Raw genomic sequence first — 26,149 nt, 5'->3', positions numbered from 1 at the left:
TTCACCTTTTGGGTAGAGTGCTTTGGTAAACATAATTATATAATATATCGTTAATAGTCATGCTAGTGTTTCTGTACAGTAGATTATAAATGTGTGATTATAAAATCAGGGATTGTGGACATTTAATATATTGATGGTGACTGTCAAATTCCCTCCAAGAAGGATGTTCTAGACTCCTTTTCTCTACAGGCAAAGTACCCATTTCTCACACATTTGCCATCTCCCAGTGTTATTAATCACTTAAATTTTTGTCAATCCAGTAGGATTTAATTGGTACCCAGAGGCTTCTGGCTCAAAATGGTAGTCTGATGATATGCATATAACTCTTTTCCCTTCCATTAAAATTACAGAAAAAAGTTTTTTAAAGAATTAAAGTATAAGAAGAACAAGTGAAGGTACTTTCTGTGGCCAGAACTTTTGCAGAGTGTGTGGAAGGTAACAAATGGATGGGGTTGGCCTGGTGGGGAAAGCTCAGGTAGAAACCAGTCCAGAGCAGCTTCCAGGCCAAGGTCAACATCAACATAGGGGCTAGACTGGGCCATGGAGCAACCACTAGAGCTGTTCACTGTATAGACGGTGCTTCTGACGGCCCAGCCATTATGCATATGAACAGCTTGTTGGAATGGGCTTTTCCCTTGAGCTAAGGCAAAAGGACTTTCCTAAAGAAAGTGATTTGTCTTAGGACACATCCCAGTGAGACTGTCGGAGTCTGTGAGTGAGGTGGTGGTGTGTGTGCAGGAAATCCTGATCGCTGGGACAGACATGGTAAGGAAAACAGAAGACAGGGCAGCGCCCAGGAAGGAAATGTAGCAGACTAGTCTACCCCAACGGTGGTCGTGGCTGCTCCCTGTCTGTTGCAGGCCCCGTGCCCGGGTGTATCCAGGGTGTGTGCCTGCTGATACCCTTCCATGCTCCACTGTCCCACCTGGAACCTGCACTCAGCCTCTCCTCAAGGCCCAGATGCTGGTGTAACAAGCTTTAAAGAAAATCCACGCTGCCTCTCCTAAACCATATGTGAATGAAAAATATTGCGTGTCATATCACTAAACAAAGGATATTGCAGCCATCAAGCCATCACATTACAGCCACTGGGACCGTGAGCATTGAGGGAACTCAGGCTGGAGACAAACAGGCTGCCCACTGCCAAGCCCTCAGCCACTGCAGCCGCCCCCCTCCCCCAACCAACCAAACGTTGCACCCTGAGGGGACTCAGGATGGAGAAAAGCAGGATACTGGCCCCAGAGAGCTGAGGTGCATATCAAAGGAATGATTTCAATGAGCCCAGCCTCTTGTATCCTCCCATACATAGAAAATCATTAAATTCCTTAACTTGAGATGTCTGGTTTTCTTTAATTAATGGGAATCTTTTGAGGTTCCGACTACCTGGTTGCAAAAGCTCCTGTATATCCTGGCTCCTCCTTGTCTCTTTGGAGCTGTCCTCAGTTTTATCTGAGGTGCTGTGTCCCGGGCTTAAGTCCTCAGAATGTCTGCAAAATAAAACATAATTCTCAACTTTTAGGTTGTGCAGTTGTTTTTTTTCAGTCGACACACATTCAAAAATAGGAATGGTCAAACAAGGTTTAGCAGATATCTGATGAAAACCACCAGGAAAAGCACAAGAGGACAAAGACGAACAGAATGACTCATCTAAAATTAAATAGAAATAATTCAAATAATGGGAAAAAGTTCAAATTAGTGTTCTCAGAGTAGTTTTCATCCAGAAAACAGGCAAGAGTTTCTGAAAATCAAAGCATAGATTGCTGATATTAAAAAAGTCTTGGCTTGGTAATAAGTTGAATGGGGCTGAAGACCATGTTGGTGTTTTGAAGACAGAGCCCAGGAAACCTCCCACACTGACCAGTAAAGAGACAGAGTCAGGAAATTGGGAAAGAGCACTGAGACAGGAAGCAGAGGTCTAGGCATCCAACCTGATTCTAACAGGAGCTCCAGAAAGAGAATAAAAAGAAGAGAGGACCTAGCTAACAAATAATAGACGAAAATTTTCTTTAGCAGAAGAAATACAAGTATTTAGATTGAAAGGTTCCAGCAAGTGCCAAACAGAACGAAGGAAAAGAAAACCCGCTGCCAATTTAGTGGACTTCTGTTGTCTGTTCAGCTTTTTTTTCCTTTTGGTAACTAAGAGCTCCTCTACCGTGTTCTAGAACTGCCCAATTAGTGCTTCTTAGGGGAGCCATGCAGAAGCTGTGAGAGACTGGTTCCTACCCTTCCTGAGGTTTCCAGCACTTATAGATCCAGTGACTGTGAAACCAAAAGGGGTCATTGTTAAGGACCGTGTCAGCCTGAGAAAATCCAACACACAGGAGACCAGCTCTGAGAGATGGGAAGAAAAAGACCCAAGCTGATAGCACTGTTTAAAGCATCCCTGTGGCTGTAGCTGATTTTACACTATCCCTTGGGCTTCCCACTAAGAACAGAAGAGTTTGACATGGGTTTCTGTCTCAAAAGTCATGGTAATATAGTTACCTTATCCTGAGGGAATTCTAGTACTCCGAGGATACAGAGAAGATCCCAAAAGCTTCTAGAGAGGAGAGGAAGCAAATTATTTACCCAGGTATCCGAATTAGAGTGATATACTGCCTTTGTCAGCAGAAGATAAGGAAGCAGTGTCTTCATGATGCAGGGAGGGTGGGGGTATCCCTGGTGGAATGGTGATATCTCAGTTCTTGTCCTCCCAAAGGAAAGAATTCAGTCAAGAGACATAGAGCAGTTTCAAGCAGCAGGAGTTTTATGAAGCAAAGTGAAAGTATAGTCTCGAGAAAAGTAGGAGAACGGGCTGTCTGGGAACCAGAAGTAACCCCACAATGGGGGTAGGTTGGCATTTCAGAGTGACGGAAGGTCCCTCCCTGTGTCCTGCATCACTTATGACAAGCTGATTGACAACTTTAGGTTATACAGCTTTTCTCCTTGCGCACAGGCGCTTACCCATAAGCACCCAAGCGAAATCCAATGGGGGGGGGGGAAACGCAATGCTAACTTATTATAAATATGGCATAATGAACCCCGGATTACTCTGAGTCACCTCTTAGGTCTTGGTGCACCTGTGCCAGTGCTGGAGGTTTGGAAAGCCTGTTGGGTTTTTGTTATCTTGTTTGGCCCTGATAAGGCTGGAAACTTAGCGGTCTTTAACCACAAAAGGGAGGATCTCTGGGTGTGTTCTGGTCACCAGTGTCCAGGTGGTGGAGGGAAAGATGATGAGTGTCCAGGATAGGGTGGGACCTGCTCATGTCTGACTAGCTACCTAACAGGGGAAGGTTTGTTTTGTTTTGTTTTAATAATTTTCTGCTTTTATTGAGACAATCAAATGGTATTTCTTTTTTGGGGGCTGCGCCACACGGCATACAGGATCTTAATTCCCTGACCAGGGATTGAACCCATGCCCCCTGAGGTGGAAGTGTAGAGTCTTAACTACTGGACCGCCAGGGAAGTCCCAAACAGGGGAGGTTTTGAAGCTAGAATTCTATTCTCAGTCACTTTACCAATCAAGTAGGAAGGCAAAATAAAGATATTTTTGGATGTGTCAAAATTTAGGCAGTTTATGAAAAGACTGTAATAGGAAGTATCTCAGCAGCATGAACAAGGGGTGAGTCAAGAGAACAGAAGTTGGACAGAAGGCAGAGGTCTGTTGGCATGGATACCTGGAAACATCTCCAGCTGGAAGGGATTTATGTTACACATTCCTTATGTGTCACTCTTGTTGGTTCTAAAGTGAGTGATACCTACGCATTTATGAAAATGATAAATACTCTTTGTTGGTTTTCTGTTCTTGGAATCAAGCTAACTGGCCAAAGCCCAGAAGACTGACCTTATAGTCTAAAGGCAAAATGTATTTGTTTTATAATGCAGTCATTGGAACTGGGGACACAGCAATTGGCTTTAAATAATGATGAGACAGATATAACTCCTCTGAGTGAAACGTGGTGGAGCTGGCATCTGAATAGAACAAGGACTATGTGTGCACATTACAAATAGGGTGAAGGTCTGTTGGTGGGAATGTAAATTGGTGCAGCCACTTTGGAGAACAGTATGGAGGTTCTTCAGAAAAGTAAAAATAGAGCTACCATATGATCTGGCAGTGCCACTCCTGGGCATGTACCTAGACAAAATTCTTATTTGAAAAGATACATGCAACCCTATGTTCATTGCAGCACTACTCACAATAGTCAACACATGGAAACAACCTAAATGTCCATCAACAGATGAATGGATAAAGACGATGTGGTACATATATACAATGGAATACTACGCAGCCATAAAAAAGAACAAAATAATGCCATTTGCAGCAACATGGATGCAACTAGAGATTATCATACTAAGTGAAGTCAGAAAGAGAAAGACAAATACCATATGATATAACCTATATGTGGAATCTAAAATATGGCACAAATGAACCTATCTACGAAACAGAAACAGAATCACAGACACAGAGAATAGACTTATGGTTGCCAAGGGGGAGGAGGGTTAGAGGAGGGATGGATGGGGAGTTTGGGGTTAGCAGATGCAAACTATTATATATAGAATGGATAAACAACAAGGTCCTACTGACTCTATTCAATATCCTGTGATAAACCGTAATGGAAAAGAATGTGAAAAAGAATGTGTGTGTATATACATATATATATATATATAAAACTGAGTCACCTTGCTGTACAGCAGAAATTAACACAACATTGTAAATCAACTCTACTTCAGTAAAATTAAAAAAAAAAAAAAGAAATGAGGGAAGGGAAGATGGGGACAGGGCAGTTGGGAACTTGGTTGTGTAGGACCTGAGACAGCACCCTCGGGAGAGAGGCTGAGTGGGGGCAAGTCGCCTGGCCGTGACCAGTGTTTGCTCTCGAGGAAAACATTCAGACTGTTAGAGCATCCTCGCTCCTGAGGACCCCCTGTTACCCAGAATTGAATATGTAGTCTTATTGTTGAGGTGGGTTTGGCTAGAAGGTGCATGATATAGTCACTTTTCTGGGAAGGATTATATATGATAAAATGATGCCTTTTTAAAGGACTGGCGCTTGTGTCTTAAATATTTAGAAAGAGAAAGGGGGGGAGAAAGCTGAAATGTTCCACTTTCGTTTTCCCCATTTAAAATCGGTGTGAAAGGGCTTAGCCTCATTTCGGAGAAATGAGTCTAACTTGCAAAGTGCATAAACAACAGAAAAGAGAAACCAAAATATGCTAATTAGTGATTAAAGGAGAGACGTTCAGTATTTTTTGGCTGTATGGCAAAAGCTTACATTCTCAGTAATCAACATTTCTAATGAGGTCCAAATACTACAGGGCAAAAAGGAAATGGAATAGTAAGGACTTTTTAATAATCCAAAGTAGCTGGGGAGAAATAAAGATGGTTTTAAGGCTTGATGTATGCTATACTGACTCCACTGGTTGAAAAATGAAAAAATTCAGCCTAAATGTTAGGTTGTTCTTTCTGCACCAGAGCAAATAACTTTCTCTAAATGATGCCTTTCTCCTCAACATCCAACACACAGCTGTAATTTGGTTTCTCTAACTTCAGATATTATCAGGTAGAGGAAATCTGCAGTCTCCAGGACATGAAACGGATTTCTTTGGAGGCTAGGGTTGGTCAGAGGAGGAGTGGGTCATGTTCACGTGTGGAACCAGAGATCCCGGAGCTGTAATGCTCAGAGCAGGTGCTTACTGCCCCCGAGGGACCACCTGGTGCCACCTGCAGGTGTGACTGCAGCCTGGGGAGCTAGATTAGTACAGGAGGAGGCAGCACAGGGGATGTTCTATAAATCAGTACATTAAGAAAAGAGAATGATCCGAGAACCTACTTCTAGAGGAGTTCATTAAAAAGAAAAATGCTTGCTGAGAGGATATGGGAAGGAAAATGGGAAAACAGAAAAGCCTGTGTGGCTCATTTGTATATGTTAGCACTGCTGGGGCTGCAATGGTGAACAGTTGTAGGAGAGCAAAAACGTCCTGGAGGTGGATGAGTGATACCTCCTAGGAGTGTTGGAAACCTCTGCTAGTACATGAGCCCCCAAATGAACAGACATATCAACAGGCATATTTGATTTTACAGTCTTGGAGTCTATGAGAGAAGGGGGCCATACCCAAAGTAACAGCTGATATTTAGAGAGTCCTTACTCTCTGCCAGGCACCTGCTAAGCGCTCTTGTTGTATCATCTCATGTAATTCTCACTACAGTCTTACGAAGTAGGGGACCTTGTATAGGTGAGGCTCCAAGAGATTAAGCAACTTGTCCACAATCTCACCAGTAAGAAGCAGACTTGGTGTTTTCATCAGCTCAGGCTGCACCTGAGCAAACACTACAGACTGGGTGGCTTAAACAACAGGGGTTTATGTCTCAGTTCTGGAGCTGGGACATCCAAGATCAAGGTGTTAGCAGGTGGTTTCCTAGGGAGGGCTCCCTTCCTGATTTGTAGACAACCGCCTTCTTGCTGTGTCCTCACACTGCCTTCCTCAGTGTGTGCACGAAGGGAGAGATCCCTCTCTTCCTCTTCTTTATGAGGACACTAATCTCATTACGAGGGCTCCACCCTCACAACCTCATCCAAACCTAATCACCTCCCAAAGGCCCACCACACTGCGGGTTAGGACTTCAACACACAGATTTGGGGAACACAAGCACTCAGTCCATGACACCGGATTTGGAACCCAGACCTTCTGAGCTTGGAGCCATGCCCTGAACTACTCTATGACTATTATGGCATTATTGCTTCTGCTATTATAGTAGTATAAGTAGTATTTTCATTCCATAAACAGGCATTTACCCATGAAGGAATAAGGGTCTACATTCCTTTTTCACTTCAGCAAAATAAACTAATAATTAAAAATTAAAATAAAAATAACACCTGTAAGTTCTGCATACTTAATGCGTGCTGGATAATATGCTTTACATGTATCATCTCATTTAATTGTATTACCCACCCTGGGTGGTATTAAGTAAAATGATTAAGGAGGCAAGTCAGCATCAGACAGCCTGGGTCCCAAGCCCAGCTCTGCTATTGACTAGCTGTGTGTCCTTGGCAAGTCTTTTAATTTCACTGAACCTCGAGTCCCCCATGTGTAAAATGGCAACAATAAACCACCTTCATTATATAGTGGCCAGGCTGAAATTGCTAATCAGAATAATGTCTGGAATTAGTAATTACTTAAATGTTAGCTTTTAAAATTATTCCAGTCCATAGGTGAGAAAACTGAGACTCAGAGAAGTTCGATAACTTGCCGAGGGCAATAGTTCTTCCGTAGCAGAGCTGGGATTCTCATCTCTGTATGATCCCAACTTCAGTCTTTGGTCTTCATCCCTTTGCTGTAACGCCATTCCTTGGGGTTCAGCCTCACAGCTCTGTTTTCTAAAGATCATTCAGGGTGCTTTTCCCCCTAAGTTCAACTCCAGCTTGACCTGCGGTCAGGCAGGTCAAGGTTAAGGCAATGAATAAATTAGAAAATCGACACAGTTGCAGTTGATCCATTTATAAAGATTGAATTCCAAAGCACTTCGTCTTCAAAGGGAACTGGATTAAGTGGAACTGCCCTGTTTTGCTAAAACACGGACCATCTATTTGAAGAAGCATTTAGAATATTTTCTTTCTAATGGTAGCTTGTTCGTAATAGCGTCACTTTAAAGAAGGGAGCAAAGCTTTTAGTTTTAGTGACTTTGAAGTTAAAATAGAAGTACCATATGATCCAGCAATCCCGCTACTGGGCATATACCTGGAGAAAACAGTAACTCAAAAAGATGCATGCACCCCAGTGTTCATTGCAGCACTATTTACAATAGCCAGGTCATGGAAGCAACCTAAATGCCCATCGACAGACGAATGGATAAAGAAGTTGTGGTACATATATACAATGGAATATTACTCAGCCATAAAAAGGAACAAAATTGGGTCATTTGTTGAGACGTGGATGGATCTAGAGACTGTCATACAGAGTGAAGTATGTCAGAAAGAGAAAAACAAATATCGTATATTAATGCATGTATGTGGAACCTAGAAAAATGGTACAGATGAACTGGTTTGCAGGGCAGAAGTTGAGACACAGATGTAGAGAACAAATGTATAGACACCAAGGGGGGAAAGCTGCGGCGGGGTGGGGATGGTGGTGTGCTGAATTGGGCGATTGGGATTGACATGTATACACTGATGTGTATAAAATTGATGACTAATAAGAACCTGCTGTATAAAAAAATAAATAAAATTCAAAAATTCAAAAACAAAAAAACAACTAATACTAAACTTTCTTTGGGTTATTTGTATGGAAATATGTTAATATAAATGTTTCAGACATTACATGAAATTCCTAAAAATCTTATATGTTCTGGTATAATGTTATAAGTCATAATTCTAGTTATTATTTTAAAATGTGTATCTCAGAAATAACTAAATTTCCTTGTCAACTGCATTATTATGAACTTTCATCAAATCTTTAACCGTGGTCATTTTAAAGTCTTTTGTTATTTACAGACAGTTCTGGGTGTACTCTGATGCTTTTGCAAAAATGTTCCTATAAAAGGGTTTCATCTTCAAGGAATTCATGGAAAAGACTCTGACAAGCACAGGTTTCTGGTAACTGACTATACTGCTGAACTGAATGAATAAGCATTTTCAGAACTCTAATGGAAAACTGATGAATTCATAAAAGTGCTAACAAAAGATCAAGATGAAAAAAAAATTAATTACATGGGACTGAGTGAACTGATGAGGATGATTATAATTTTTGTGACTTTCTGTTTGAATAAAAAAAAAAAAAGCATAGAAGATTCTATAATCCATATCCAAAGTGTAGAATAGCATGAAGAGGTACAAATAAGGCATGTCCTGACTTGGTAGATTCAGGGGAATCTTTTTGTAAGGTAGGATTAAAAGGTGATTTAATGAGCTCTTTGTAGGTTAACTGTATGACCTTAGGCTTTTACTTTCTGCACTTAAAAAATGTTTTGGAAAACCATGGGATATCAGAGACCCTGAGTTGTGTAATTGTGTGCATTAAACTAAAAGAAAAGGAGTCTAACTTGTCTAATGACAGTGTTCTGATTTCCTGCCCCACACCTGCCGGGGATCTCATTGGAGGATGCCATTAGTTTTGAGAATTTGTCACCTTCTGGGCCCAGTCCCAGCAGCTCAGCACACCCATTTGTCCGTGCACTGCTAGTGGTTTCTTCTCTGGGCTGTGGACTCATAAACTCACAAACTCGGACCCTAATATGTAAAACCAGAAAACCAATTGATGAACACACAGGGAGCCCCACTTGCCAAAAGGGTTGATGTGTGTCACCCTCTAACCCACTAAGTCCTTGAAGGCACGGACAACAAACTGTAGTCAGCTGGTTGCCCAGTGAAGCTGCAACCAGCCAAGATGACTGAGCTACATGATTTAAATATTCAGTGGCATGAGGCTGATCGTTGATTACATCAGTTCCACAAAAGAGTGGGACCAGATCCCTTAAGTGGTGCTTGTGTGGGCACTGCCTACTGGGATTGCTCCCTATGACCTCGGGCAAGTTACTTGCCTCACTGTGCTCCAAGTTTCCTATAAATGAAAAAGGATGAGTAAATGGTTTAGCAAAGTATTTGGCCTGTGAGAAACCATCATCATCGTATCATCCATGCTTCAGTTGCCCAAGGAGCTCCCTTCTTCACATAGAAGTGATTCTGTACCTTTAAAGTGACTTTACACATCTCTGCTTTTCAGTTTTACTTGCAGAGGAAACATTCTCCTCGATTTCTAAGTTCTCACAGGTTCCAAGTATAGAAAGCAATGATAGTGGGGCTTTTTTGGTTTGTTTTTAAGGATGTCCATGTAACCAAGTTAAAAATCATTTCAGCTCTTTTGATGTTGATAAAGCACATACATAGCATTTTGCCAGATGTCTGTGGAAAGGGGCCCTGTGCATGTAAACTATCCATTTAACTTCCAAAACACTACAGTAGCCTCTGATGTTGTGGGTTTTTTCTTTTCCTTAAATATTTGTATCGAGATAAAAGCCATCACCTTTTCCTGAGTTTTCCACAAATAGGTGTCACTTTCCTATGGAACAGAGGGCGGGCACCAGCTGGCTGCTCCCCCAGCGTAAAGAGCAGCGAACACAGGGTGGGGACAGCCGGCCTTGGTGATGCAGGGACATTGATGGATGAGAACCAACACTTGCCTGAGAAGGTCCCAGCACCGGCAGCATTTAATGTATTGTTAACTGCCTCTTGGCTTTAGCTTTTTATTAGAAAGCAACCTTTGCATCACTCTGTAAATCTTCTACCTCTTTTCCCTCTTGGCCTCCCCCTGGGTCCTTAGCATCCGTTATCCCCGGTTTGGGGTCAGATGTTTGCTGGGGAAGCGTATGATCCAGCCTCTTTCAGGAACAGGAAACCTATTACCTACCGCGATGTGGAGTCAGACTCATAATTTAGGATTTTATTTTTTGAACGTTTGGCAGCCATTTACTTGTTTTCATTCAAATCGAGGCGTTAGTGTTTCAGAGGAAATCATTTTCCTGTTATGAGTCTAGATTTCCCAGTGTTTCCCCTGGACGTTTCTGGAAATGTGTTATCCAGGATTAGTACAAAATCAAGCACCAATGCCTCGGTATTAAATATCACACAGTTGTATTCACTTTTTATGAGCTGAAGCGGAGCTGCAATCATTATGTGTGGATTTGGAGAGGATTGTTTCTGATGGGTGGGTTCTGATGACTGGCTTTTTATCTATCCTACTAGAGTTGGGCTGATCGGATTAATGTATTTTAGGCCTATAAACCTGAATTATAAAGAAGAGAAATATGTTCTCATTGCCAGCAATTCTTTGTCGGTAATGGTGTAACTGTATGAGTTTTTTAAGCTATTGAAATATACTCCGGATGGTTGGAAGAGGCTTCTATTTCTTGAGTCCCTGGGATATGATATGCATACCTCTAAAAGGAAATGGAATATAATGGCCTTGCCAGGGCTGTTTGTAGTTGATGGGACAGCCAGTGCCATCAGATCACGGGCTGCACTAAATGTGATTAGGAGTTGTCACAATACATTTAGCCCTCATCAGTTAGAGAGAGAATCCAGGCCAAAGGTCACTCTCTACAGCAAAGTGGGCATTTAGTGCTTTGATTTGCACTAATGGTAAATGATAGTTAATGAAAATCATTTATAAACCTTGTCCAAACCAGTGTTTCTCTACTGAAACGGCGGCTGGCTGCCTCTTGGAAGGGCTGTAATTGCAATATGGTTGGTGCCATGTGGTAGTAATTGGGCTTACAGCTTAATGAACTCTGTGTCGGTAACTTATTTCCCCATAGTGAGAAAACAGGCCGAGGTGACAGTTCCCCCCTGATGGGAACACCCTCCTGCTTCCTCTGGTGCCCCTCCTCACCTTGCACTTGGAGGTGAAATATTACCACCTTTGAGATGCTGTGCCCAGTCTGAGCCCTTAGACTTTTGGATCGTGGTTGACACAGACCCTATGATGAAGAATAACCTTTTCAAGCACACTAGTTGTTTTAAAGTTCATTTAATCTTTATATAGCAGCTTAATTGAAATTTTATCCTTCTTATACACCTGGCATTCATTTCAAGGGGAAAATTTATAGTCACCGCGAGTTGAGGAGATATAATTTATTTGGCATTTCTTCTCTTTCCTCAGATTTCCATTTGACTCTTAAAAGGAAAATTTCCATCTATATACCTTCTTTCTCAATTGTTATGGTACAGTTTCTTTTGGTGAAATCCAATGTTTGAAGTTTCTTGGGTTGATTCCATTTCATCAGTCAACTGTTGGGAAAGCACGCCTGGCCACTCACTCTTCCTTTCCTTTAAACCATGGTTGTCTGACTTAGAGAATTGTTACCTGCTCGAAGGACTGGTGTTAGAATGAAAATGTCTCTGTAGAAGACTCAAAATTCGGAATAATTTATATAGAACAGCCAATAGTAACTAACATTTATTGAGTACTTACTATGTACCCCAGGGGCTAGGCCTTGGACATTAATTAACTTATTTAATCTTTGCTAGAACCCTGTAAAGTCCAGGTTGCCCCATTTTTTTGGATGACGGAAATGGGAAAGAGGGAGAAGTAACTTAAAGTAGGGCAGCTAATAAGCAGGGCTACGCCTAGCCCATGTAGCACTGTGTGCAAATTAGGAAAAGGCTCCCACTCTGGTGATGGCTTGGCTGCCAGAGCAGAGGATGGATTTCGGCTTCTGCTTAGGTCCCCTGCCAGGTACCCTTGTGTTTCACACAGTCCACACAGCCTGTGTGGCAGCCCAGCTGGTGAATGACAGATCCCAGACCTTCTGCGGCAGTGGAGCAGTGCTTTCCAAAGGAAATAGAATGTAATTTTAACTTTCCTAGTAGCTATGTTGTAAAAAATAAAAAGAAACAGGCAAAAATATTTTTAAGAATGCATTTTATTTAACCTAATATATCCAAAGAATTATTTCAATGTTATTGAGCTATTTTACATTCTTTTGACTTTTTGTTACCTAATCCTCGAGATCCATCGAGCGTTTGACACTCCTGCTACTTCTCACTTAGACTTGGGTACAGTTCAGGTGCTCAGCGGCCACACGTGGCTCGTGGTTTAAACAATGCAGTTCTAGTGTCCCAAGTCGTAACCACCACCCCCTATATTGGTTCTGAAAGGATAAACTGAATTCACTCAAATCATTTTTGATTAAGAAAATCTCATTGGAAGCAATCAGGTGGATCAGAAATTCCAAACATGGTTCCCTCTGACTGCTCTCAGGGTAATTATGAAAGCTTTGTTTTTGCATACAAAGGGCACGTTAGCATTGTTACTAATATAGCAACATTTTGTTGATGCAGAGTCTGAATGGCTGTTAATAGATTGTCAGATTCTGTGGGTCATTTAGTCTTTTTACCATTCCTTCTGTCCTTTGCCTTTCAGCCAAGGGTGGACAAAGAACTTGAGAGGCCATAAGACACAAACCAAAGAATGTTTAAACTTCTCAGCATTTCTGGGCAAGAGTCCTGCAGTCCAGAAGCTTAAAGACATCTGTGGGCGACTGGTTCAAGGACTTTGGATGATGTTTATGCTCCACAGAGTTAGACACAAAAAGACAGGCTGAGCCCAGCTCTCGTCTTCTTGCAGTGCCTGCTAGCATGATTTAATGAATTCAATTTAATTTATAGAATTTTTTTCTTAAATAATCCACTTCATTCTTTTTGGTAATAAGGTATGAATCAGACTGAATGTCATCAGTCTATAAATGGTCGTATCTTTTTGGAGAATGTTCAGGATTCTTTTGAAACTCTCTGGGAAGTGATGACATCACTTGAAAGGGTTTGTAGAGCTTTAATTACTAGTTGATTATGACTATTGCAGTCTGGGCAGCCGACCTTGTGATGCTACTTGGGTGGTGTGGCTTGGTTTCCTTGGAGCAAAGGCAGCTGTGAGTGGTATAGTGTTTTGGGAAGAAGACAGGCCTTAGGTTAGCTTTGACCTGTCTTGATTTTCTTATCAGTAACGTGGGAGCACGGTCCCTGCTCCCTGTGATTGTCATGGGAGACTACTGAGAACGTATGTAACGCATCCCACTTGGTGCCTGGCGGATGTAGATAATCTGTAAATTGCAGCCATCAGCATTACTAATAGACCTGATAGGCATATCTTTTTGAGTTGGGTCTACTTTTTTTTCCCCCTATCAAAATATAGCTATTAACATTTATGGTTTACTGTTAGCAAAAACTGTCTTCTAGTACTGATGGTAATGATCCCACTATATAGCTTGTGCTATTAGAAACACAGTAGTATCTTTCCCAGAAAAATAATGAATTAAGTTACCAAGATAAATTAGGATAAAGGAGACACAAATTAGTAGAATTATATTGGGTAAAAAGTAGAACTTTTTGATATCATAGGAGTGGAAAGATTGCTAAAAAATCAAGAACGTGTATATATTTTCCCTGCGAAATAGTATTAAAAGATATTGTGATCCCTTTTCTTTCCTTCCTTCTTTCTTTACTTCCTCCCTCCCTCCCTCCCTTCCTTCCTTCCTTCCTTCCTTTCTTTCTTTCTCTCTCTCTTTCCCTTCCTGCCTTCCTCCTTTGCCTTTTTTACTCTTTTATCCTTTCCTTCTTTCTCTTCCCTTCCTTCATTTCTCTTTCCTTCTTAGAAGGACATGGGTTAGGTTGGTTGGAGGTTTGGGCTTGAGGTTTTGTGGCTATAAAAGTAACCCACAGATCATGGTAATATGTGTGGATTATGACTGTGGGGATACTTTTTTTTTTTTTTAAACATCTTTATTGAAGTATAATTGCCTTACAATGGTGTGTTAGCGTCTGCTTTATAACAAAGTGAATCAGTTATACACATACAATATGTTCCCATATCTCTTCCCTCTTGCATCTCCCTCCCTCCCACCCTCCCCATGTGGGGATACTTTTAGTCAAGAAACAAATTACTCTGAGCCACCAAGGTCTAGGTAATGGGTACATATCCTGCAAATGCTCCTAATCTTAATTTGTATCTGTTATTGAGCTTTAACACAATGCCATGCATCTTAGAGTAAGAGTCAAAGAAATACAAACACTGAGGTGTGGTTGGATACTTCATCGGTTAAGAGCCTTTTCTGTAAGCAACAGATCCCAATTCTGTCCAAGGTAAAAAATAAAAAGAGCATTTAGAGAAGGGATACTAAGTAGATGGCAGAATGGATAGTAGACTGAAGGATGATGCTTGGTGATAGATGAGGAACAGGCAGCTCTGGGCATCCAGCGACAGGGGCTACCTAACTGTTTCATCATTTATGATCTTGTGCCACTTTGCTGAAGATTGTAAGTTACACTAAAGTGTGCAATGGCTGAAGCTTGGATTACATGACTGGCTCTTGGGATGGGTTGGGGTGTGCCTGGCTTTGTTATTCTACCAAGACCAAAGAGTACGTTTGGATGCTCAGTAGCCAAAGCGGTCAGTCAGTAAATGTCCACCACAGATACAGTTTTCACATAGGAAAAACAGTTGCTAACAACTGCTTCCATTTGTCCTAATTTCCCTTTAACTCTCAATTATCCTGATGTCCTAATTCACCTTGCTTCCTTTCATGGGGTCAGAAGTTTCTCTGTGGCATAGCCAACTGCTGTGTCTCTGGTGCTTTGGTGTTTCAAAGCTTTGACTTTCTTGTGGCAGGCCACAATCTCAGCAGCTGTTGAAAATTTCTCAATGGAATGGTGCTGTTTTTCCTCACTGTTTTTCTGTTCTCTGTCTCTTATATGCCCCCAAAGCAAGAAGAGAGACAAGAAAGAACAAATTACAGTCATTCCTTGGTATCTGCAGGAGGTTGGTACTAGGACCCTGGGCAGATACTAAAATCTGAGGATGCTCAAGTGTCATATAAAATGGCATATTATTTGCATATAACCTATGCACATCCTCCTATATATGTTAAATCATCTCTAGATTACTTATTTTTTTATTATCAATAATTTTTTTAGTTTCTTCAGTTCTTTTTTTTAATATTCATTTGGCTGCATCGGGTCTTAGTTGCAGCATGCAGGATCTTTTGTTGGCACACGGGCTCTTTGTTGCAGTATGTGGGCTCTTTGTTGTGGCCTGCAGGCTCTTCGTTGTGGTGTGCGGGCTCTCTAGTTGTGGCATGCGGGCTCTAGAGGCTGGACTTAGTTGCCCCACGGCATGTGGGATCTTAGTTCCCCGACCAAGGATTGAACCCACGTCCCCTGCATTGGAAGGTGGATTCTTAACCACTGGACCACCACGGAAGTCCCTAGATTACTTATAATACCTAATACAATGTAAATGCCACGTAAATAGTTGCTGGTGCACAGCATATTCAAGTTTTGCTTTTTAGAAATTTTTGAATTGTTCTTTATAAATATTTTCAATCTGCAGTTGGTTGAATTCGCAGTTGTGGAACCTAAGGATATGGAGAGCCGACTGGATACTGCATTTTAAGTCTAAATCTGTAAAAACAGAATAAAACACTACTCATAATGGTCTTTATACACTGTTAGTATCTTAGTCTTATCCCTCTTTTCTTATTTTCTGCATTTGACAATTACCTTTAACACACACACACACACACACACACACACACACACACACACATACACACAGTGACACGATTATAAAACTGTCATCAAGGTGATTTTTTTTCTCTAGAAATGAAATCTGATCGGTGCCTTCATAAGTCGGTGCCCGTGGCCAGTGTCACACACAACTGTGTGGTTGGTGGACACAGTGGAAAGGCCGGCATGGTGTTTCCCACATGTCACTTTGAGGGGCTGCAAAAATAACTTTGACATTTTAATACAGTGTCAATACACATTCTGATTTAGAGAGCACTTTGAATGATGCTGGGCACATAATAGGAGGTCAGTAAATTCATGTTACTGGCTTCTGGGGCTGGCAGGTAGGGCTGCGAGAAGCTGTCCACCAGCAACACGTACAGCGTGATGCTGGCCAACAGTGGCGGCTCGCCATTGTCCTTGACCAGCACCACCAGCCTGTGCTTGGCCACGTTGTACTCGCTCAGCAGCCAGGCCATGCGCACCTCGCTGTTGAGCACCCACAAGCACAACAGCCTGGGCTCTGTGGCCTTGAGCAGCTGCTACAACAGCCAGGCGTTCTGGCTCAAATCGCCGTCCACTGCCACCACCTTGGTCACCAGAGTGCTATTGGTCACCAGGATGTAGTAACTCTCTACAGATGGCTTCAGGATGAAGAGGAGATCATCTTGGATGGAGCACACCATCTTTTCATGGTTCCCTGAATCCCTGTCTCGAATCCTAAAAACAGCTATGACTGTCTCAGAGCCGTGTGGCTGACAGGGTCTTGGTGCTCTGGCCGGGTGTCAGGGCTGTGCCTCTGAGGTGGGATAGCCGAGTTCAGGACATCGGCCTACCAGATACCTCCTGGCTCCACATAATATCAAATGGTGGAAGCTCTACCAGAGGTCTCCATCTCAGTGCTCCACTCAATGAACAGCAAGCTACAGTGCTGGACACCCTATGCCAAACAACTAGCAAGACAAGAACACAACCCCACCCATTAGCAGAGAGGATGCCTAAAATCATAATAAGGCCACAGACACCCCAAAACACACCACCAGACATGGTCCTGCCCACCAGAAAGACAAGATCTAGCCTCATCCACCAGAACACAGGCACCAGTCCCCTCCACCAGGAAGCCTACACAACTGACTGAACCAACCTTACCCACTGGGGGAAGACATCAAAAACAACGGGAACTACGAACCTGCAGCCTGTGAAATGGAGACCCCAAACACAGTAAGTTAAGGAAAATGAGAAGACAGAGAAACACACAGCAGATGAGGGAGCAAAGTAAAAACCCACCAGACCAAACAAATGAAGAGGAAATAGGTAGTCTATCTGAAAAAGAATTCACAGTAATGATAGTAAAGATGATCCAAAATCTTGGAAATAGAATGGAGAAAATACAAGAAACGTTTAACAAGGACCTAGAAGAACTAAAGAGCAAACAAACAATGATGAACAACACAATAAATGAAATTAAAAATTCTCTAGAAGGAATCAATAGCAGAATAACAGAGACGGAAGAAAGGAAAAGTAACCTGGAATATAACATAGTGGAAATAACTACCACAGAGCAGAATAAAGAAAAAAGAATGAAAAGACTTGAGGACAGTCTCAGAGACCACTGGGACAGCATTAAACACACCAACATTCAAATTATAGGGGTCCCAGAAGAAGAAGAGAAAAAGAAAGGGACTGAGAAAATATTTGAAGAGATTATAGTTGAAAACTTCCCTAATATGGGAAAGGAAACAGTCAATCAAGTCCAGGAAGCACAGAGGGTCCCATACAGGATAAATCCAAGGAGAAACATTCCAAGACACATATTAATCAAACTATCAAAAATTAAATACAAAGAAAAAATATTAAAAGCAGCAAGGGAAAAACAACAAATAACATACAAGGGAATCCCCATAAGGTTAACAGCTGATCTTTCAGCAGAAACTCTGCAAGCCAGAAGGGAGTGGCAGGACATATTTAAAGTGATGAAAGGGAAAAACCTACAACCAAGATTACTCTACCCAGCAAGGATCTCATTCAGATTTGATGGAGAAATTAAAACCTTTACAGACAAGCAAAAGCTAAGAGAATTCAGCACAACCAAACCAGCTTTACAACAAATGCTAAAGGAACTTGTCTAGGCAAGAAACACAAGAGAAGGAAAACACTTATAATAACAAACCCAAAACAATTAAGAAAATGGTAATAGGAACATACATATTGATAATTACCTTAAATGTAAATGGATTAAATGCTCCAACCAAAAGACATAGACTGGCTGAATGGATACAAAAACAAGACCCATATATACACTGCCTACAAGGGACCCACTTCAGACCTAGGGACACATACAGATTGAAAGGGGGTGGAAAAAGATATTCCATGCAAGTGGAAATCAAAAGAAAGCTGGAGTAGCAATTCTCATATCAGACAAAATAGACTTTAAAATAAAGACTGTTATAAGAGACAAGGAAGGACACTACATAATGATCAAGGGATCAATCCAAGAAGAAGATATAACAATTGTAAATATTTATACACCCAACATAGGAGCACCTCAATACATAAGTCAAATGCTAACAGCCATAAAAGGGGAAATCGACAGTAACACAATCATAGTAGGGGACTTTAACACCCCACTTTCACCAATGGACAGATCATCCAAAATGAAAATAAATAAGGAAACAAGCGTTAAACGATACATTAAACAAGATGGACTTAATTGATATCTATAGGACATTCCATCCAAAAACAACAGAAAACACTTTCTTCTCAAGTGCTCATGGAACATTCTCCAGGATAGATCATATCTTGGGTCACAAATCAAACCTTGGTAAATTTAAGCAAATTGAAATTGTATCAAGTATCTTTTCCGACCACAACACTATGAGACTAGATATCAATTACAAAAAAAAAAATCTGTAAAAAATACAAACCCATGGAGGCTAAACAATACACTACTAAATAACCAAGAAATCGCTGAAGAAATCAAATAAGAAATCAATAAATAGCTAGAAACAAATGACAATGAAAACACGATGACCCAAAACCTATGGGATGCAGCAAAAGCAGTTCTAACAGGGAAGTTTATAGCAATACAATCCTACCTCAAGAAACAAGAAACATCTCAAGTAAACAACCTAACCTTACAGCTAAAGCAATTAGACATAGAAGAACAAAAAACCCCAAAGTTAGCAGAAGGAAAGAAATCATAAAGATCAGATCAGAAATAAATGAAATGAAGAAAACAATACCAAAGGTCAATAAAACTAAAGCTTGGTTCTTTGAGAAGTTAAGCAAAATTGATAAACCACTAGCCAGACTCATCAAGAAAAAAAGGGAGAAGAGTCAAATCAGTAGAATTGGAAATGAAAAAGGAGAAGTAACCACTGACACTGCAGAAATACAAAGGATCATGAGAGATTACTACAAGCAACTATATGCCAATAAAATGGACAACCTGGAAGAAATGGACAAATTCTTAGAAATCCACAACCTTTTGAGACTGAGCCAGGAAGAAATAGAAAATATGAACAGACCAATTATAAGCATTGAAATTGAAACTGATTAAAAATCTTCCAACAAACAAAAGCCCAGGACCAGATGGCTTCACAGGCGAATTCTATCAAACATTTAGAGAAGAGCTAACACCTATCCTTCTCAAACTCTTCCAAAATATTGCAGAGGGACGAACACTCCCAAACTCATTCTACGAGGCCACCATCACCCTGATTCCAAAACCAGACAAAGATGTCACAAAGAAAGAAAACTACAGGCCAATATCACTGATGAACATAGATGCAAAAATCCTCAACAAAATACTAGCAAACAGAATCCAACAGCACATTAAAACGATCATACACCACAGGCAAGTAGGGTTTATCCCAGGAATGCAAGGATTCTTCAATATATGCAAATCAATCAATGTGATACACCATATTAACAAATTGAAGGAGAAAAACCATATGATCATCTCAATAGATGCAGAAAAACTTTTGACAAAATTCAACACCCATTTATGATAAAACCCCTCCAGAAAGTAGGCATAGAGGGAATTTACCTCAACATAATAAATGCCATATACAACAAACCCACAGCCAACATCATTCTCAGTGGTGAGAAACTGAAACCATTTCCTCTAAGATCAGGAGCAAGACAAGGTTGTCCACTCTCACCACTATTATTCAACATAGTTTTGGAAGTTTTAGCCACAGCCACCAGAGAAAAAAAGAAATAAAAGGAATCCAAATTGGAAAAGAAGAAGTAAAGCTGTCACTGTTTGCATATGACATGATACTCTACATAGCGAATCCTAAAGTTGCTACCAGAAAACTACTAGAGGTAATCAATGAATTTGGTAAAGTAGCAGGATACAAAGTTAATGCACAGAAATCTCTTGCATTCCTATACACTAATGATGAAAAATCTGAAAGAGAAATTAAGGAAACAGTCCCATTTACCATTGCAACAAAAAGAATAAAATACCTAGGGGTAAACCTACCTAAGGAGACAAACAACCTGTATGCAGAAAACTATAAGACACTGATGAAAGAAATTAAAGATGATACAAACAGATGGAGAGATATACCATGTTCTTGGATTGGAAGAATCAACATGGTGAAAATGACTCTACTACCCAAAGCAATCTACAGATTCAGTGCAATCCCTATCAAACTACCAATGGCATTTGTCACAGAACCAGAACAAAAAATTTCACAATTTGTATGGAAACACAAAAGACTCCGAATAGCCAAAGCAATCTTGGGAAAGAAAAATGGAGCTGGAGGAATCAGGCTCCCAGACCTCAGACTATACTACAAAGCTGTAGTAATCAAGACAGTATGGTACTGGCACAAAAACAGAAATATATATCAGTGGAACAGGATAGCAAGCCCTGAGATAAACCCACACACATTTGGTCACCTTATGTTTGATAAAGGAGGCAAGAATATACAATGGAGAAAAGACAGGCTCTTCAATAAGTGGTGCTGGGAAAACTGGACAGCTACATGTAAAAGAATGAAAATGGAACTCTCCCTAACACCATACACAAAAATAAACTCAGAATGGATTAAAGACCTAAATATAAGGCCAGACACTATAACACTCTTAGAGGAAAACATAGGCAGAACACTCTGTGACATAAATCACAGCAAGATCCTTTTTGACCCACCTCCTAGAGAAGTGGAAATAAAAATAAAAATAAGCAAATGGGACCTATTGAAACTTAAAAGCTTATGCACAGCAAAGGAAACCATAAGACGAAAAGACAACCCTCAGACTCGGAGAAGATATTTACAAATGAAGTAACTGACATAGGATTAATCTCCAAAATTTACATGCAGGTCATGCATCTCAATAGCAAAAAAACAAGCAACCCAATCCGCAAATGGGCAGAAGACCTAAATAGACATTTCTCCAGAGAAGATATACAGATTGCCAATAAACACATGAAAGGATGCTCAACATCACTAATCATTAGAGAAATGCAAATCAAAACTACAATGAGATATCACCTCACATCAGTCAGAATGGCCGTCATCAAAAAATCTACAAACAATAAATGCTGGAGAGGGTGTGGAGAAAAGGGAACCCTCTTGCACTGTTGGTGGGAATGTAAATTGATACAGCCACTATGTAGAACAGGATGGAGGTTCCTTAAAAAACTAAAAATAGAACCAGCATATTACCCAGCAATCCCACTACTGGGCATATACACTGAGAAAACCATAATTCAAAAAGAGTCATGTACCACAATGTTCACTGCAGCTCTATTTACAATAGCCAGGACATGGAAGCAACCTAAGTGTCCATCGACAGATGAATGGATAAAGAAGATGTGTCACATATATACAATGGAATATTACTCAGCCATAAAAAGAAACGAAATTGAGTTATGTGTAGTGATGTGGATGGACCTAGAGTCTGTCATACAGAGTGAGGTAAGTCAGAAAGCAAAAAACAAATACCTTATGCTAACACATATATATGGAATCTAAAAAAAAAATTGGTTCTGGTGAACCTAGGTGCAGGACAGGAATAAAGACACAGACATAGAGAATGGACTTGAGTACATGGGGAGTGGGAAGGGTAAGCTTGGATGAAGTGAGAGAGTGGCATGGACATATATACACTACCAAATGTAAAATAGATAGCTAGTGGGAAGCAGCCACGTAGCACAGGGAGATCAGCTCAGTACTTTGTGTCCACCTAGAGGGGTGGGATAGGGAGGGTGGGAGGGAGACGAAAGGGGGAGGAAATATGGGGATATATGTATATGTATAGCTGATTCACTTTGTTATAAAGCAGAAACTAACACACCATTGTAAAGCAATTATACTCCAATAAAGATGTTAAAAAAATAAAATAAATTCATGTTACTGATTGATGGGTGTGGCACCTTAGTGCATAATTATTCATCCTTCAAGGCAGTGATTGGCATCTAGCTGGTAACAGAAGCTGTGAAATACCTTAGTGTGGTTAGAGCTGTTTCTTTGTTTCTTTTCCTCTGTAAGAGATTACCATTTTTGCACTCATTTAGCCAAGAGCTGTGGGTATAGGAGATTCTCAGAGTGAGAATATGAGGAAAACCGTAGAAGACACAGGTTCTGTTACAGTGACAGTTCCAAACAGTCCCATAATCCAAGGAAAAGAGGCCAAATCCTTAACTGCCACAGAAATTCCTACGTATGTCCCCAGACTTTGCTCGGTAACTTTTATAGCATGGCTGCAGTTTTATGGTCCATCGTTTGTTTACCTTTCCTCATGGTTTTTCTTCAGGTAGCTCTTGTGCTAATTTTCAGACAATTCTGCATGAATCCACATCTCCAGAAATGGATCCCTCATAGGTTTAAGCTAAGAAAATGGAAACTACTGGTGAAAAAGAGGTGTTGATTATTGGAAACATAACTTCATGGAAGTTATTTTTCATTTTTTTAAATTTATTTTTTTATTGAAGTATAGTTGATTTACAATGTGTTAGTTTCAGGTGTATAGCGAAGTGATTAAGTTATATATGTAACTTAATCACATAAGTTAAAACTTAAGTTTTATATATATATATATATATATATATATATATATATATATATACTTTTAAAGATTTTTTTCCTATAATAGGTTATTACAAGTTACTGAGTATAGTCTCCTGTGCTATACAGTAGGTCCTGTTTTTTACCTATTTTATATATAGTAGTGTGTATATGTCATCCCAAATTCCTAATTTATCCCTCCCCCCCACATTTCCCCTTTGGTAACCATAAGTTTGTTTTCTATGTCTGTGAGTCTGTTTCTGTGTTGTAAATAAGTTCATTTGTATCATTTTTTTAGATTCCACATATAAGTGATATCATATGGTATTTGTCTTTCTCTGTCTGACTTATTCCACTTAGTATGATAATCTCTAGATCCATCCTTGTTGCTGCAAATGGCATTATTTCATTCTCTTTTATGGCTGAGTAATATTCCATTGTACATATGTACTACATCTTCTTTATCCCTTCCTCTGTTAATGGAAATTTAGGTTGTTTCTATGTCTTGGCTATTGTAAATAGTGCTGCTATGAACATAGGGGTGCATGTATCTTTTTGAATTATGGTTTTCTCTAGATATATGCCCAGGAGTGGGATTACTGGTTCATATGGTAACTCTATTTTTAGTTTTTTAAGGAACCTTCATAGTGTTCTCCATAGCGGCTGCACCAATTTACATTGCCACCAACAGTGTTGGAGGCTTCTCTTTTCTTTTTCATGGAGGTTATTTTTATCCCCTGCTCACAAACGAATCTGGGAGCATTTTCAGTTGCTAATGATGGAAAACTCAACATGATCAATTCAAGAGAAATGAAGTATATTGGCTCACATAATTCAGCAGTTCTGGGGTAGGGCTGGCTTTAGGCTCCGTTGGCTTCAGAGCTTAAATTAGAATTGAGTTTCTCCTTATTTTTTGGCTCTGCTTTTAGTGCCTCTGCTCTGTGCTCACACAGCAGCTCCCTTTCTGGTCACAGATGGCTGCCAAACGTGGCCCCAAGCCAGTTAGGAGGAGTGAGGTTCTTTTTTTGGAAGTCCCAGCAGTCTAACTGGCTCCGAATGGGTCATGTATCCTTCCCCGCGTGGTTCACTGTGGCCAGGGTGCATATCAAGTCTTAACTGTCTTGGATCTGGGTTATGTGCCTTATGCCTGGAGTCTGGGGGTGTATTCCCTCTCAAACTACCTCAAAGCACAATCCCATTGGCCCAGTGTATATATATGGTATCCTTTTTTTTTGAAAGACAGTTGCTTTAATTTAATTTATTTTTCATTGAAGTATAGTTGATTTACAATATTGTGTTAGTTCAGGTGTACAGCATAGTGATTCAGTATTTTTGCAGCTTATATTCCATTAAAGGTTATTAGAAGATCATTGGTATAATTCCCTGTGCTATACAGTATATCCTTGTTGCTTATCTTTTTAATATATGGTAGTTTGTATCTCTTAATCCCATACCCCTAATTTGTCCCTCCCTTTTTAATATAAAATATTAAATAATTAGATAAATAAAAGGACATAAGGAAACATGAATGGTGGCTATCTCTTGGAGTGGCATTGTAGGTGATTTAAGCATTTTTTTGTTTTGTTTTTACTCTTTTTGTCTTCTAAATTTTCAAATGTGAGAGTGTAAAATTTTTGTAAGTAGAAAAATTATCTTAATTGTAGTTACACCTGAGTAGTAAAAGAACTTTATTATTGCATTCTTTTTTTTTTAAACATCTTTATTGAAGTATAATTGCTTTACAATGGTGTGTTAGTTTCTGCTTTATAACAAAGTGAATCAGTTATACATATACATATGTTCCCATGTCTCTTCCCTCTTGCATCTCCCTCCCTCCCACCCTCCCTATCCCACCCCTCCAGGTGGTCACAAATCACCGAGCTGATCTCCCTGTGCTATGCGGCTGCTTCCCACTAGCTATCTATTTTACATTTCGTAGTGTATATATGTCCATGACACTCTCTCACACTGTCACATCTCAACCCTCCCCCTCCCCATATCCTCAAGTCCATTCTCTAGTAGGTCTGTGTCTTTATTCCCGTCATGACCTTTTTTTTTTTTTCCTTAGATTCCATATATATGTGTTAGCATACTGTATTTGTTTTTCTCTTTCTGACTTACTTCACTCTGTATGACAGACTCTAACTCCATCCACCTCACTACAAATAACTCCATTTCGTTTCTTTTTATGGCTGAGTAATATTCCATTGTATATATGTGCCACATCTTCTTTATCCATTCATCCGATCATGGACACTTAGGTTGCTTCCATGTCCTGGCTATTGTAAATAGAGCTGCAATGAACATTTTGGTACATGACTCTTTTTGAATTATGGTTTTCTCAGGGTATATGCCCAGTAGTGGGATTGCTGGGTCGTATGGTAGTTCTATTTTTAGTTTTTTAAGGAACCTCCATACTGTTCTCCATAGTGGCTGTATCAATTTACATTCCCACCAACAGTGCAAGAGGGTTCCCTTTCCTCCACACCCTCTCCAGCATTTATTGTTTCTAGATTTTTTGATGATGGCCATTCTGACCGGTGTGAGATGCTATCTCATTGTAGTTTTGATTTGCATTTCTCTAATGATTAATGATGTTGAGCATTCTTTCATGTGTCTGTTGGCCATCTGTATATCTTCTTTGGAGAAATGTCTATTTAGGTCTTCTGCCCATTTTTGGATTGGGTTGTTCGTTTTTTTGTTATTGAGCTGCATGAGCTGCTTGTAAATCTTGGAGATTAATCCTTTGTCAGTTGCTTCATTTGCAAATATTTTCTCCCATTCTGAGGGTTGTCTTTTCGTCTTGCTTATGGTTTCCTTTGCTGTGCAAAAGCTTTTAAGTTTCATTAGGTCCCATTTGTTTATTTGTGTTTTTATTTCCATTTCTCTAGGGGCTGGGTCAAAAAGGATCTTGCTGTGATTTATGTCATAGAGTGTTCTGCCTATGTTTTCCTCTAAGAGTTTGATAGTGTCTGGCCTTACACTTAGGTCTTTAATCCATTTTGAGTTTATTTTTGTGTATGGTGACAGGGAGTGTTCTAATTTCATACTTTTACATGTATCTGTCCAATTTTCCCAGCACCACTTATTGAAGAGGCT

The 26,149-nt window shown here is 40.2% G+C and overlaps 1 protein-coding gene across 2 annotated transcripts in view; it reads left to right on the top strand.

Annotated features, from left to right (window-relative positions):
• The window catches only part of LOC309608523 (uncharacterized protein), a 209,985-nt gene that overhangs the window by 34,676 nt on the left and 149,160 nt on the right, over positions 1-26,149 (top strand). The window lies entirely within an intron of this gene.

Source organism: Balaenoptera borealis (assembly GCF_965194805.1).
Source record: "Balaenoptera borealis genome assembly, chromosome: 12".
Lineage (NCBI taxonomy): Eukaryota > Metazoa > Chordata > Mammalia > Artiodactyla > Balaenopteridae > Balaenoptera > Balaenoptera borealis.
This window is presented reverse-complemented; position numbering and strand designations above follow the sequence as displayed.